Source organism: Gallus gallus, chromosome 1, assembly GCF_016699485.2.
Source record: "Gallus gallus isolate bGalGal1 chromosome 1, bGalGal1.mat.broiler.GRCg7b, whole genome shotgun sequence".
Lineage (NCBI taxonomy): Eukaryota > Metazoa > Chordata > Aves > Galliformes > Phasianidae > Gallus > Gallus gallus.
Window position 1 is genome coordinate 99,554,693 of NC_052532.1, and position 13,250 is coordinate 99,567,942.

The window sequence follows — 13,250 nt, forward strand, 5'->3', positions numbered from 1 at the left end:
ACTGACACTGTGATAGTAAAGCCCCATGGGGACTTTGGATGCCTTCTTTGATGAAAGTACCCACTTTTAGATATGTCAGAATGTGAGCTTGAGGGCTGGGCAAACTATGTTTGACATCCTTGTGGACTCATTAACAGGGATCAGTACTTTTGGTCTTAAGCTTATTGTATTTTCCACTGACAGTGCAACTTCAAATGCTGCTGTCTAGACTGAGAAACATCAGGCCAAGCACAGTAAATAAGTAGTCCCTCCTGGCTTGGCACTGATGCTGGGACACAGGCTCAGTCATTACCAGTCAGAAAACATTCTAAAATGTTTGTTGTTACATTTCTTCTACTGCAGGGGAAAACTTAAAGATGATGTTATTTGCTTTTGTATAGGATAATGGAAAAATAAATCAGTTACTACAAGGTGACTGAATCCATTGATGAATAAGTCAGTTGCTTAGATGTAAAGTGCCAGCAATGATTGCAACGTGGAATTTCAGTGTCAGCGTCTACAAAATGAATTATGAGTTATGGACATATTCCCAAGAAATAAATTCTGTCCCTTCAGTGCCTCTGTGTCAATTTAGCTTAAGAAACGGGAAATTTAGATGCTGCTGCTGCATATCACAGTGTTGGTTTTTTTTTTTTTTTCTTTTTCCTGACAGGTTTTTAAAACCAAGACCTTTAGTGAGATTATTTAGCAGAATTGATCCCGAATGTCAGAAGGACAAGAAAGTATTTTGCAAAAGTGTGCAGTGAGCCAGAGCAATGGATTGGCACACTACTTAAATGGAAACAAAACATACAGTCGCTGCATTGTCCTGTAGGGTGGCTCTGGCCACCACATGCTAAGCAGTTCCCATGTTGAGAGAAATGATATGCTGAAGTCTCTGCTGTGCTGACCACAATTCAGAATAGAGCCAGTGTGGACTTTAAGACATGAGATGTGAAAGACAAAGCTGTAAGAAACGAGTCTCTCCTGTTAAAGCAGAGGAATCAGTACTGTTTATGCCTTTCCTGAAACTCTTCAGTCAAGTAGAAGCTCAGGCTATAGCAGCAGTATGACAAATACAGCTCAATTTCCATAGCTCTTCTTTGTGTAGAGATCTTATTTTGATGGCAATTCACACAACGCTCAGTTGGATAATGTGGAACAATATTCAAGCCGTAGCCCTCTCACACTTGTACACATACTGATTGAATAAATGATTTGATAGCACTCAGAAATATTCAGAATGTGGATTTTGGTTCTGAAAAGTCATTGGGACCCTCTTAAGTATACCATACATTACTTTGCCTGAACTTGCTGAGAGAAATGAGAGGTGTGATTGGTAAGAATCTGAGTTGGACTGAACTAGGGCTTTACCAGATCAAGTAAAACCAAAATTCTTTCATTAAAAATACTGTACAAAGCCAAAGTAACTAGATGCAAATAAAAAGTGTGGTGGAAACCATTTGAACAATCCCCTGCCAGTCTAATTGTCTTTAAAAGGCATACTTATGTAACTGAGGACATTAATAATCCTGAATGGATTAAACATTTTATCTCTGCATGCCATAACGTCTCAATTTCTTCCTTGATGTTAGTACAGCAGTATGAGTTGGGATTACGAAGGCACATTTATTAAAATAAACCTAAACGCTAGTGGTCAAAGGATCACTCAGCCTCTGCAAAGTACAGTTAATTGAATGATGTTGAAAAATGCTTTCTATAACGGATGTCCTCAGGAATTTCACATTGATTATCATTATTTAGTTATTTATTTATTCCAATGAACCAAGTACTTATCAGTGATTGAGGCTTTTCCCAGGGAATATTTTAATTTTTCTCCCAGTTTCAAATTGTGTATCTAGAAAATATCCGATACTGGAGTGGAACAGACTAGGCTAAAGACTTTAGGACTCCTGGGCAGGTTCCAAGGATGCATTTTATATGACTTGATGCCTTGCAAAAGTCAGGCCTGGGTTCCTGGGCTTCTGTTGGCCTTTTGGTCTGAATGTGGTGTAGTCTTAATTGTGTTCGTTGCATCTCTTTTGTTGTTAAAACAAGATGGAAGGAAAAACAAGAATACCTATTTCATATGGAAGACTGAGACTCCATGACCTCAGACTGTGGCATGCCCAAGAGTATAAACTGTCAAGTAAGGAAAAAATACAACATCTCAACTTTCTAAAATTCATTTTTTTATAAATCTAAATTTCAGGAACAAACAAACAAACAAACAAAAAACAATGTTTGGACTCCTCATGTTGGTTTACACTGAAAATAAGGTTTTTAAATGGACCGTCTCTTGCAATGTGAACTAGGAATTTCAATAGGTCACCGAAACATGGTGACTGTATATATCACGCACGATTTTCAGCTTCTTGCTGCCCTCCTGTGGATGAAATTAATAATTACTTGGTCAACAAAGGCAGGAAAAAATGTGGTATTGGAGTACTGCCTTAGTAGAAAGTAAATTCCAGATTAATGATTGGTTGTTCTGGGAATGAATGCTGATTCCTCTTCTCAAGAAAACTGCTGAACAGGCAAGTCAGATTTAGTCTCTGTCACACTCCTTTGTATAATGGAGGCAACAGTTGGACCACAGAATGGGTAGTTGTGTAGATAATAAAGTGTACTGAAATCTCTAGCAGAAAGCAAGACAGAAATGCAAAACAATTTGATGGAGTGTACTGCTGATAGACAAAGCTGCAAGTCTATTAGCAGTTAGATTGGTTGGCCAACCAACAAGTTCCAGGATGACAGAGAACATAGAAGTTAATCTAATGAGACCCTGTAAGTGCAAACATACAGGATTGAACTACCATACAGAATGCTGAATAATTTTCTGTTCTTCTCTGTTGCCATTGCAGAGGATGGATACATGGATTAAAGAGTTGTCTTCAATCTTTGATCCAAGGAATTACTGGATTTATAGCTCGTGTCAAATTGCTTCAAATACATATATAATTACTTTGTATATATATGTATATATAAGAAGTTATACCTAAAATTAATGAAAGAAAATAAAAAACAGAAGCAAAACCAAAGCAGAAGGTTGTAGGCAGGCCACTAATCTGGTTGTGAAATATGGCACCTGCTTTCTCACTTTATCCATTAACCACTAAAGCCCAGCCCCTAAAACAATTTCAGATCTGTGTTTGTCCTTTCCAGAAAAAATAAAAAAAATAATAATAAAAAAAAATTGAGAGGCAACATCACTTGTAACACAGTTGGTATTACATAGAAATACAGAACGTTCACCGTGGCATGATCTGTCAGGATTTTTCACATCATAATTCTAAATAGCACTATGTAACAGAGCAAAGTTCTTCATGTATTTTTTTTTTGTCTGAAAAAATATATAGTAATATTTTAAGCACACTGTAGAGTTTAGAACCCAAATTCTGACTGGAAAACTGTAGGTCTTGTGTTCCAAATGTCTTTGATACTGCTCACAGTCTCATACAAAGCTGTCACCATCTGTCTGGGCTGTGCTAAAACACAGATGGAGCTACACACATTTTCTGAAGACCAGATTCAAGGTAGTAAGAGCTCTGTTGTTTGTAACTGTAGGTACATTCAGAAGATGCTTAGCTTGAATCTTGATATATCTGTCTATGTGTTCTATCGTAGGACTCACACCTCTTGATTCCTTAGGGTTGGGTTTTTGCCTGAGTTTTGGAGAACTGCCAACCTGAAACTCAGCTTCGTGAGTTACTTCTTCCCTTCTACATTGGGCTTTATCAAAATGTGACGTCCAGACTTTAGAGAACCAGGACTGATGTTTGTGGTTTTCACCTACAATTTTGATATATATTTTTGGAGTTGCACCGGTGTATATGCAAAGTGGTGCAATCAGGTTTGAAATAAATAAGCCAGTGTGCTACAGCAGAACAGATTAATAAATGACTGCAGATTTCCATGCTATCAGGAACCATCTATGATCCTTTAAGATGTATTTTTGCTGTTGTTAATAAGAAGCCCTCATCTCATATACACATAATAGAAACATGCAGCGTTCTAAGAAAATAAAGTGAACATTTCATTCAGGAGCTTTAAGGGAAAGGTATAGTATGCTTTTGCTTAATTTGGATTCCTTAGAAAATAAGTGGTTATTATTTATAACTTTACCTATGGTGTCTTTTTCCCACAAGACTAGTATTGTTCAAGTGAATGTTACTAGAAACATATTTTAAATAAAAAGTAAGGAAACAAACAAAAGCAAAAACCCAAAAGAACAAACACTTTTGAATTTTGATCTCTCAAAGCTTATCAATATTTTACAGGTCTTTTAAAAATCACTTGAAGAAGTCGTATTTTTATAGAGAAAATGAGGAAAAGGCAAAGTTGATCTGTTAAATTAGGGTATATTATTTCCCTTTGTTTCAATATTTACTACACTCAGTCTTCTCTGCAGAGCTATCAGCGTCTATGAGTCTACATAACAACCTGCATATAGGTTAGGTAGCCTGGTAGTCTGAAATAATTATTTCAGTCTTCCTATACCTTTCAGGAGGATTATTTCTTTTCAGTTACACATGGGTTTATCTTTAATTGTATTTTTTAAAGTGCACATTTAGTAATTTTTGTTTAAACGTTTTGTAAATACTATAAATCAGCACAACCATAAATGAGTTCCAATTGATCAGTTAAAAAAGTGATCAAGCTTAACTCTGTATTTTAAAACAGTCGCTTAAGCCTAATTCATTCAGTGATTAGTATTTAATCTGATCAATAATTCTTCAACCAAATAATTGGTACTATCAACAGAAATCCTTAATTTCTTTCATTTTAAGCATGCACATAGGATGTTTTCATTCAGCATTGGGTAATAGTAAGAAAATAGTAAGTAAAAATACAACTTAAAATCCACAGTGATGACTTCCAAAGCCTGTAATATCCAAGCAATGATGTTGACTGTATTAATCCTCTTCTGTGCTTTACAGCTTGCGCTCTGCCCTCTAGTGATTGCATGGATAACAAAGCTGGTTACTCATTTCACTCCTTTGAGAAAATAGATTTTATTTAAGTAGTTCTTTGGCACTATAGCAATTCACTTCTGCTAACTTACTTAAATTAATGTAAAGGGATTCAATTTATTCAGTTAACAGAATAACCTGAGAAATCTCTTAACATTATATATTAATGACCAATGAATATTAATTGTACCTGTTATTTCTTCCTCTGCAATGCTCAGGAACATGTGCTAAGCAGTGCAGAGTCACATTCCAGACTTCAACATTTCTCACAGGATAGCATTTTCTGTGAATTTGCACCATTGGTATCTATGTCAGTGAACTTTTGTCAATTTCACAGCTTTAATGTCCTTATATTTTTCCTGAGATTCTTGTGAGGCGCTGGCACAGCTGCCCAGAGAAGCTGTGGTGCTCCATCCCTAGAGGCATTCAAGGCCAGGTTGGATGGGGTCCTGGGCAGCCTGAGCTGGTGGGGGCAGCCCTGCCCATGGCCGGGTTTGGGGTGGGTGGGCTTTGAGGTCCCTTCCAACCCAAACCATTCTTTGTTTCTATGATATTGCAACTTGCCTGTGAATGGGGAGATCAGTGAAGCTTATGGTTTCACGCACAGAAATGGAGATACAGAAGAGTTGGATCAATTTGGTCAAACATTTATACTGAGAGCAAGGCTGTAGGCTAACCCACTTAACACTGCACAGCTTTACACAGCATCACAGAATGGCCCAGGTTGGAAGGGACCTCAAGGATCATGAATGTCCAACCCCCCTGCCACAGGCAGGGCCACCAACCTCTTATCTAATACTAGACCAGGCTGCCCTGGGCCCCATCCAACCTGGCTTTGAACACCTCCAGGGATGAGGCATCCACAACCTCTCTAGGCAGCCAGAGACCTGTAGTTCAGGATGAACTATGTGAATTACTCTATTTGCAGAGTTGGAATCCTAAAACAGCAGTGACTCCTTGAAAAGTAAGGAAAAAAAAGATCAGGTGTGCCTTCCTATCTTTTTTAAAAAACAGTGATAAAGAAAGCTCCAGCGAGCTCTGGCCCTTTGGCTTTTATCACTTGGTTTAGTTCCTCAGGACTTCCCAGCTGTAAAATGCCAGAGATGAGACTAAAAACAATGTGGATCTCTTGTGTCTAGTACTACGCTGGTTTATTTGGATGAAATTTAAAAACAACATAGGGTTGTAACTAACTGCTTACAACCCAGACACTTTTGGTCTAGAAACAGCTCAAGAGGATGATTTTCTTGCTTTGTTTCCAGTGACCAGCCCAGGAAAATGTTCACACACTACTTCAGAATGGGCATTCCTCCTCCAGAAGTAGGAACTACATACATAAAGGAAGGGAAGGGCGAAGGCGAAGAGAAGAAAGGGGAAGGGAAAGGAGAAAGTTTTCTGAAGCCACAAGTGTTGCAATATGATTTTCACATTAGAAGTAATACGAACATTTGAGTTATAAAGGTGTAGATGTTCCCAGAATTAAAATATCTGGGGAGGGGATATCAGCACTGTGAATCAGCCTCTGACACCTTTATAGGTCAGTTACCTACGGAAAAGATGGGCACTGTTGCTCCTCTAAACAAAACTTGCAGAAATAGGCAGCATCATTTGAAAGGATACAGCGCAGTAAGTTGGTAGCTAGTGAGGCTGCCAAACTACTCCGAATGTTTCAAAGACAGAAATGCTGTTAAAACATACATTTAATAACGAACCAACGTATCGTGTGGGTGTATCGCAGCATCACGTTGTTACGCACAGAGCAGCCACAGCAAAACAAAGAGCACTTTCCGGAATGAAACGCTTCTTTCTGCACGTTCACCGAGCGGCCCAACGCCCAGCAGCCGGGGAGCGCAGCATCGCCGTCCGCCCGCAGGAGGGCAGCAGCACCGCGCGGCTCCTGGGCTGCTGAGATGGCGGCCGCCTCCCGAGGTGGAGAGAAGGCACGTTTCTGCTCCCAGAGGTGGGAAATGTCGCTCAGGACGCAATGCGGCGTTATATGATAAACCACATATGATACACCTGGTAAGTGATGCGGCCGGTGTGGCTGATTTAGGTTGATTTGTGATTATAAATCAAGGCATGCTCAGATATGGGGTTTTCTCCCATACTAAGTTTATGTATTTCTGCAAACCCTGCTATCTAGGTGGTTTTAAAAGCGCGCCTTTGGGGAAAACTCCTCCTGTGTGTCTCCTATATTGTAATCAGCAAATCCAAAAGCACAATAAACCTTCTTTTACAGAGAGGTGTAATAGTGCTCTTTAACATCTTTGTCAATGAGAGATGATTGGGTCGAGTGCACACTTGGCAAGTTTGCTGATGGCAGCAAGCTGTGTGGCGCAGTTGACACAATAGAAAGGAGAGCTGCCATCCAGAGGGACCTGGACGGACTTGAAAAGTGGGCCCACATGGACTGAATTAGGTTCAACAAAGCCATGTACAAATTGCTCACCTGGGCTGGGGCAATCCCAGATATGTGTACGGACTAGGAGAACTCACTGAGAGCAACCTTGCCAAAAAGGATTTGGAGGTCCTGCTCTTTTCCAAAAAGCTGGATGTAAGCCAGCAGTGTGTGCTTGCAGCCCAGAAGGCCAACTGTATCCTGGGCTGCATTAAAAGAAGGGTGGCCAGCAGCAAGGAGGGGATTGTTCCCCTATGTAAGAGGTACTCTTGTAAGGCCCCATCTTGAGAATTGCATCCAGGCCTGGGGTCCCCAGCACAAGAAGGACGTGAAGATGTTGGAGCAGGTCCAAAGGAGGCCATGAAATTGATCAGCAGGCTGGAGGGCCTCTCCAATGAAGACAGGCTGAGGTAGCTGCGCTTGCGTTGCTTGGAGAAGGCTCCAGGGAGACATCAGTGCAGCATTTCAGTACTGAAAGAGAGCTTATAAACAGGAGGGAGATCAGCTTTCTACATGGATAGACAGTGACAGGACAAGGGGGAATGATTTTAAACTAAAAAAGGAGAGTTTTAGATTAGACGTCAGGAAGAAGTTTTTCACTGTGTGGGTAGTGAGGCACTGGCACAGGCTGTCCAGAGAAGATGTGGATGCCCCATTCCTGGAAGTATTCAAGGCCTGCTGGTTGGGGCCTCGAGCAACCTGATCTAGTGCCTGATTTAGTGGTTGGCAACCCTGCCTGCAGCATGGAGGTTGGAACTAGATGATCTATAAGGTCCCTTCCAACCCAAGCTATTCTATGATTCTGTGATTCTGTGATTCTGTGATTCTATAATTCTATGATTCTATGATATACATATGAAAATGCCATGCGCTGACCTCCCTCGGCAATCTGACTTTCCTTCAGCATGCCTGGTGCCGATGACTGCTTGGAATAGGATTCTTGATCAGCCAGATGTCAGAGCTGATCCACTAGGACACATTCAGCCTTCCTAGTCCCAGACCTATTTTACAGACTAATTTACAATGTTGCTGTAGCATACAGATGAGGTAAAATGGTTTGCCACCAGCAGCCTGAGCCAAGCTGGAGCTTCTAGAAAATATTTCTCCTTTGCCAGTTAGAGGAAGGACATCTCTAGAGCAGGGATCATATTCCAGTGTTTTGAGATTCTTTCTTCCTGAACAGGAGAGAAAAAATCAAGAGCAGATGTGAGGCTTTTCTCTCCTTTGTGCACCTTTGCTTCCTTCCCCTTGAACTGCCATCACCCTTGCTAGAGCTTTAGTCATTTCCAGCAGTGAAATGCTGGGCTTTGGGATAAACACATATTGAAAAGCAACCCACAGTTCCTCCCTCCCCCTCCACTTTTACATTTTTTTATTATTTTTTTTTTAAGTTCACATACACTGGACAATATCTCCTGTTATTGCTACATTTAATATATTTACCAGGAAAAAAATACTGAGCTTTTCCAGCAAGTGCATTTCACTGGCTTCTGTTTATCAAATAGTGTTCCCGTCTGCTTCCACCTCCCTCAATCTCTGATGCTGGAAATCAGCTACAGATCCTGACTGCAGCCCTTTAGTTGAACTTCTTAGTAATATCTACCTAACTCAAAACTTTTTAGGTGCCTAACTTGTACAGCTCTCCCAGATAGGAATTAAGTACCTAAATGCCTTTGAGAATTTGGTTTACAAAGTATATCTACACAGAATTTAAGGGCCATGCACAGATTATAAAGCTAGTAATGATTAGTCTTGAAATAAAAAACAATCTAGTAATTTATAAGAATTATTACTTACTCTAATGGATCCAATTAAAAAGCTTTGCAAGCCATCCTGGTAGATCTTGCTGGCTTTGTACAGGGCACACTTTTTGAAGCCAGTGCTGGTGGAGACCTCTTCTCTTTAGAGGTGTGCCCTTGGTTTCAAAGTTGAGGATCTTGTTTTTAAGTATGGTGATTTCCAGTTCAGCTCCAACTTATGATAAATACTTCAGCCATGCTAGTATTGTTCTTTCTTTCACCATAAACCATGTTTGCTATGGAATCAATCTGTTGGGTGAAGCGTAGCTATTTCCTCATCCCATGTCCTTGCTCCACCCCAGGCTTTGTGCAGATTATCTCTGTCGGTCATATTCCTTCAGTGTGGAAAGAGGTACTGCAGGGAAGACAGCCAAAGTTCTCTAAGAAGTTCATGTTGAATGGGCAAGAGACAGTGGTCACAAGCCGCAACAGGAGAAATTCCAAGCGGACATATGGGAAAAAAAAATCACTGTGAAGGTGGTCAACACTGGATGAGGTGCTCAGAGAGGCTGTAGTATCTCCATCTTTGAGGGCACTCAAAACTCAGATAGGGATGATCTTTTGCAAGCAGATCTGATTTTGAAGTTACCCAGCTCTAAGAGGAGGCTTGAATCAATTACATCCACAGATATCATTTATCCTACATCTTGCCGAGATTTCCATTATTTTAACCAGCTTATCTCATTAATGTAGCAAGAATTCAATACAGAAACTCCATCTTTCCCCCAAAAGAACACTTTTTTAATAGTGTTGAATTGGTTCAAGGAATGGTCTGCTGAGTACTGGAGACAGGGTAAGTGAGGTGAAGGGGCTGGGGAAGGGAAATGGAAAGGAGTAAAATCAAAAAGGGCAGGAGTGCAGCAGGAAGAAGGAGACAGCAGGTTGTCTGTGACAGATTGCAGGAGGACAAACTATATCTGGTTTGGTCTAAATTTATAGTGCACTGCACAGGCAACACCTCACCTCACAAGAAGCCTCATGGTATACTAAACATACACAAATATTTGAACAAGCACAAGTCATGACCATGATTTTACATTGGATCAGAGTTTGTTCTATTACTGAGGTGTTTTTAATCCAGAATAAAGAATTTTCAAATGGGAAGTATTGTGCTGTTGAATGACAGCCTGAATATGTTACCCAGGTGAAGCAGATTATCATAACCCCAAATCTTTGAGAACTATGTCCCTAATGAAGGTAGAAATGGCTAAAATTTTCTTCTTGTACTCAGAACTTACATTTTACCATGTTTCTACAAATACATTGTACGTATTTGGTTAGGTGGACAGTCACCCTGATCTCCTCATTTAGTTCTCCTGGCTGCATTTTTTTATGCTTATCCAGTATTTATAAGTTCGTCCTCATTTATCTTTAATTAGGTTGAAATGAATATATGAGGAAAAGTAGGTAAGGATAAGTTGTTTCACAGATGATGCTGGGATAAATCTATCCTTACAATGAATTGTTTAGGAGTCTTGTTATTTGAAATAATATTTAATAAATTTGACCATAGAAAGTAAATGTTATTGAATTCCCACGAAGCTGCAGCTTCTTTCACCCTTGCTGTGTGATATTTTTCTTCTCACCACATCTTGGTTTTCTGTACCTAGCACTTAGCAATAAGTGTTGCTAAACACTTATTCCATTATAATCAGAAAAGCAATATCTTAAAAGTGAATTCATATCTGAGTTAATACAGGTTTAAGAAAAAGCAGGCAGAGCTATATAATGTGGCTTGTGTTTAACTGCGATTAACAGTGTAAGGGATTTAGTGGAAGGAAACACCACAAAAACATTCTCATATTCTGTATCAGCTTCTGAGGTATGATTTAGCAGCAATACAAAAAGAACTGCAAATGAAATACGGAGCACCTCCCCGCTCACACGCCTGCCAGGGGCTGGGTGCTGCTGAGGTGCTAATTGAAGGTGTCACCAGCTTGGCATGCATGACACCAGAAAGGGGGTATGATGCAGGTGGGATTCGGTAAACGTGTATTTTGGGTTTCATTCTTATTATCATATGAAGCAAGAGGGAGCATCGTCGTTTATATTCCGAGGCAAAAATCCTCTCACATCTGCTAGGCATTTGTCATAGGAATGAGAAAAGACAAAGCTCTTCCTAGCAATAACATGAAATTGTTTCTCCAGATTCCCTCTAGATGTAAAAATAGCTTTGTGCTACAAATACCACCACATCAGCAAAATTATTTAAGAAAGGAAGGGAGATTTGGCCAAAAAAGGGTCCCCCAAAAAACTATTACCCCAAGGCACAATTTTGTTCAGATACTTTCTACTTTTATTTAGTAGAAAATAAGGAGAGGACAATCTTCTGTGAAATAAAGATAAATAAAGAGACCTCAGTCTACTCAGAATCAGAGTTTCTAAAAGGAAGAGTAGGCTATTTTCACAATAAAAATCCCCTTGATAATTTATGTTCATTGAATTTATCAGATAAACACTATGTGAGACCTTTAAATATGCACACATTATTCATACCAGGTTATAGAAAATGCTTGATCTTCAGAATAATGCATAGAAGTTTTGAAAGATTCAGTTGTCAGTTATTTAAACAATTATCCAAAAACACACATCCAGGAAAAACAAAAAACAAAACAAAAACAAACAAACAAAAAAACCAGCATTCTCTGCTGGAAAGTCTAGTAAGGATCTGTTCAGTGTTGCCCAAATTCCTAATGACATTTCTGAAAATATTTTTTTTTTACTCTGCCACCACCTGTTCTCCATCAGCATTTCTTCCTTTCCCTTAATTCTGTGATGTTGTGGTTAGATAAACAGAGCTGAGCTAGTCTGACTCTGAAATTGGTCTTGGCAGCAAGCTGTGAAGTTGTCTCAGTTCTCCATTTAAACTATCCCCTGGCCCCGACTCCTCTTCTCTATAATTTCCATTTTATTTTTGTCCTTCTCCAAAATTGTTGCCTTTGCCTTCTCACTGGATTCACATCAGTTGCTGTGGACTCAATTCAAACATTACCCAAATTTTTGCTTAGCAGTTGGATGCCTAAAATAGCTACTATTTAAAGACTTTTATTGAAACTAAGAGCTAACACAGTTATGAAAGCAGAAATAACTGCCAGAGTAACTGCCGTGTGACACATGATAGGTAATGTGGTATATGCTAATTTCTGTCCATGATCAGGGTACCTATATGTAATTCACATTTTTTTCACCACAAATTTACTATTTCTTTAACCAGTATTTTTGAATGTTATGTTTTTCTTACAGCAATTCTGTTTTCATCATTACTTCGTAGCATGACTTTTTTCAGTGTAGTTTAGATATTTGCCTTCTTAGAATATGTGTTGGAATACCGGGTTAGATTCAAATAACAGCGTAATGTAGAGTTCAACCACACTAATTTTCAAAAACAGAGTACCAGACTCACCAAGATTTATTTTTTTCCATCACTTTCATTTTTATAGCAGAGGCACAATGATAAATAGAATCATTCAGTCAATTTTGGCAACAAATATTAATTACATTTAAGATTAAGGATCATGAACCATTCCTTTATTTTAATTAGAATTTTAATGAAAAAACTTCACTGATGATTTTATTACTTTAATTATTTACTTTAAGTCACTCACTTTGATATACATTACAGCCATCTGTTTCCCTTACTAATTTCCCCATACTCCCTTCTACTATGATTATTTTTTACAATACATGATTATCAATTTCACTCACTCGTTGATAACATAATCAAAGATAGTGAGATCCACAAAAAGGCTTTGAGATTGTGATATTCTTTACAAAATCTAGTATTGATGTCCTGAAGAAGACTAGCACAGATGGAAGTACCCAAGTAAGTGGGCCTTCTTTTCCGTCCAATTTGGGATGAAAAAGCAGGTGTGCTTTCAGTTGCAATCCTTGACTTGGGCAGGTCTCTTCTTCCCTACCAACCAAGTACAGCAAAAAGGTTCTTACTTTTACTTATAACTTGGGAACCATCAGTATCCTCCTGTGCACTGCACTAACATAAGCTTGATTCATTTTTCATCATCATTTCTCTTCCCTAGGCCCCTATCTATCTGAAGTCTAATGGCTTAGTTTGGACTTTCTCTGCCCCTTGGAGATCAGATC

The 13,250-nt window shown here is 39.2% G+C and overlaps 1 long non-coding RNA gene across 1 annotated transcript in view; it reads left to right on the forward strand.

The window, feature by feature from the left end:
* The first annotated feature begins 6,851 nt into the window (after window positions 1-6,851).
* The window catches only part of LOC107055161, a 91,419-nt gene continuing 85,020 nt past the window's right edge, over window positions 6,852-13,250 (forward strand). Inside the window, exon 1 of the long non-coding RNA XR_005849618.2 lies at window positions 6,852-6,974. This is a non-coding gene — a long non-coding RNA (uncharacterized LOC107055161). The remainder of the gene's footprint in view (window positions 6,975-13,250) is intronic.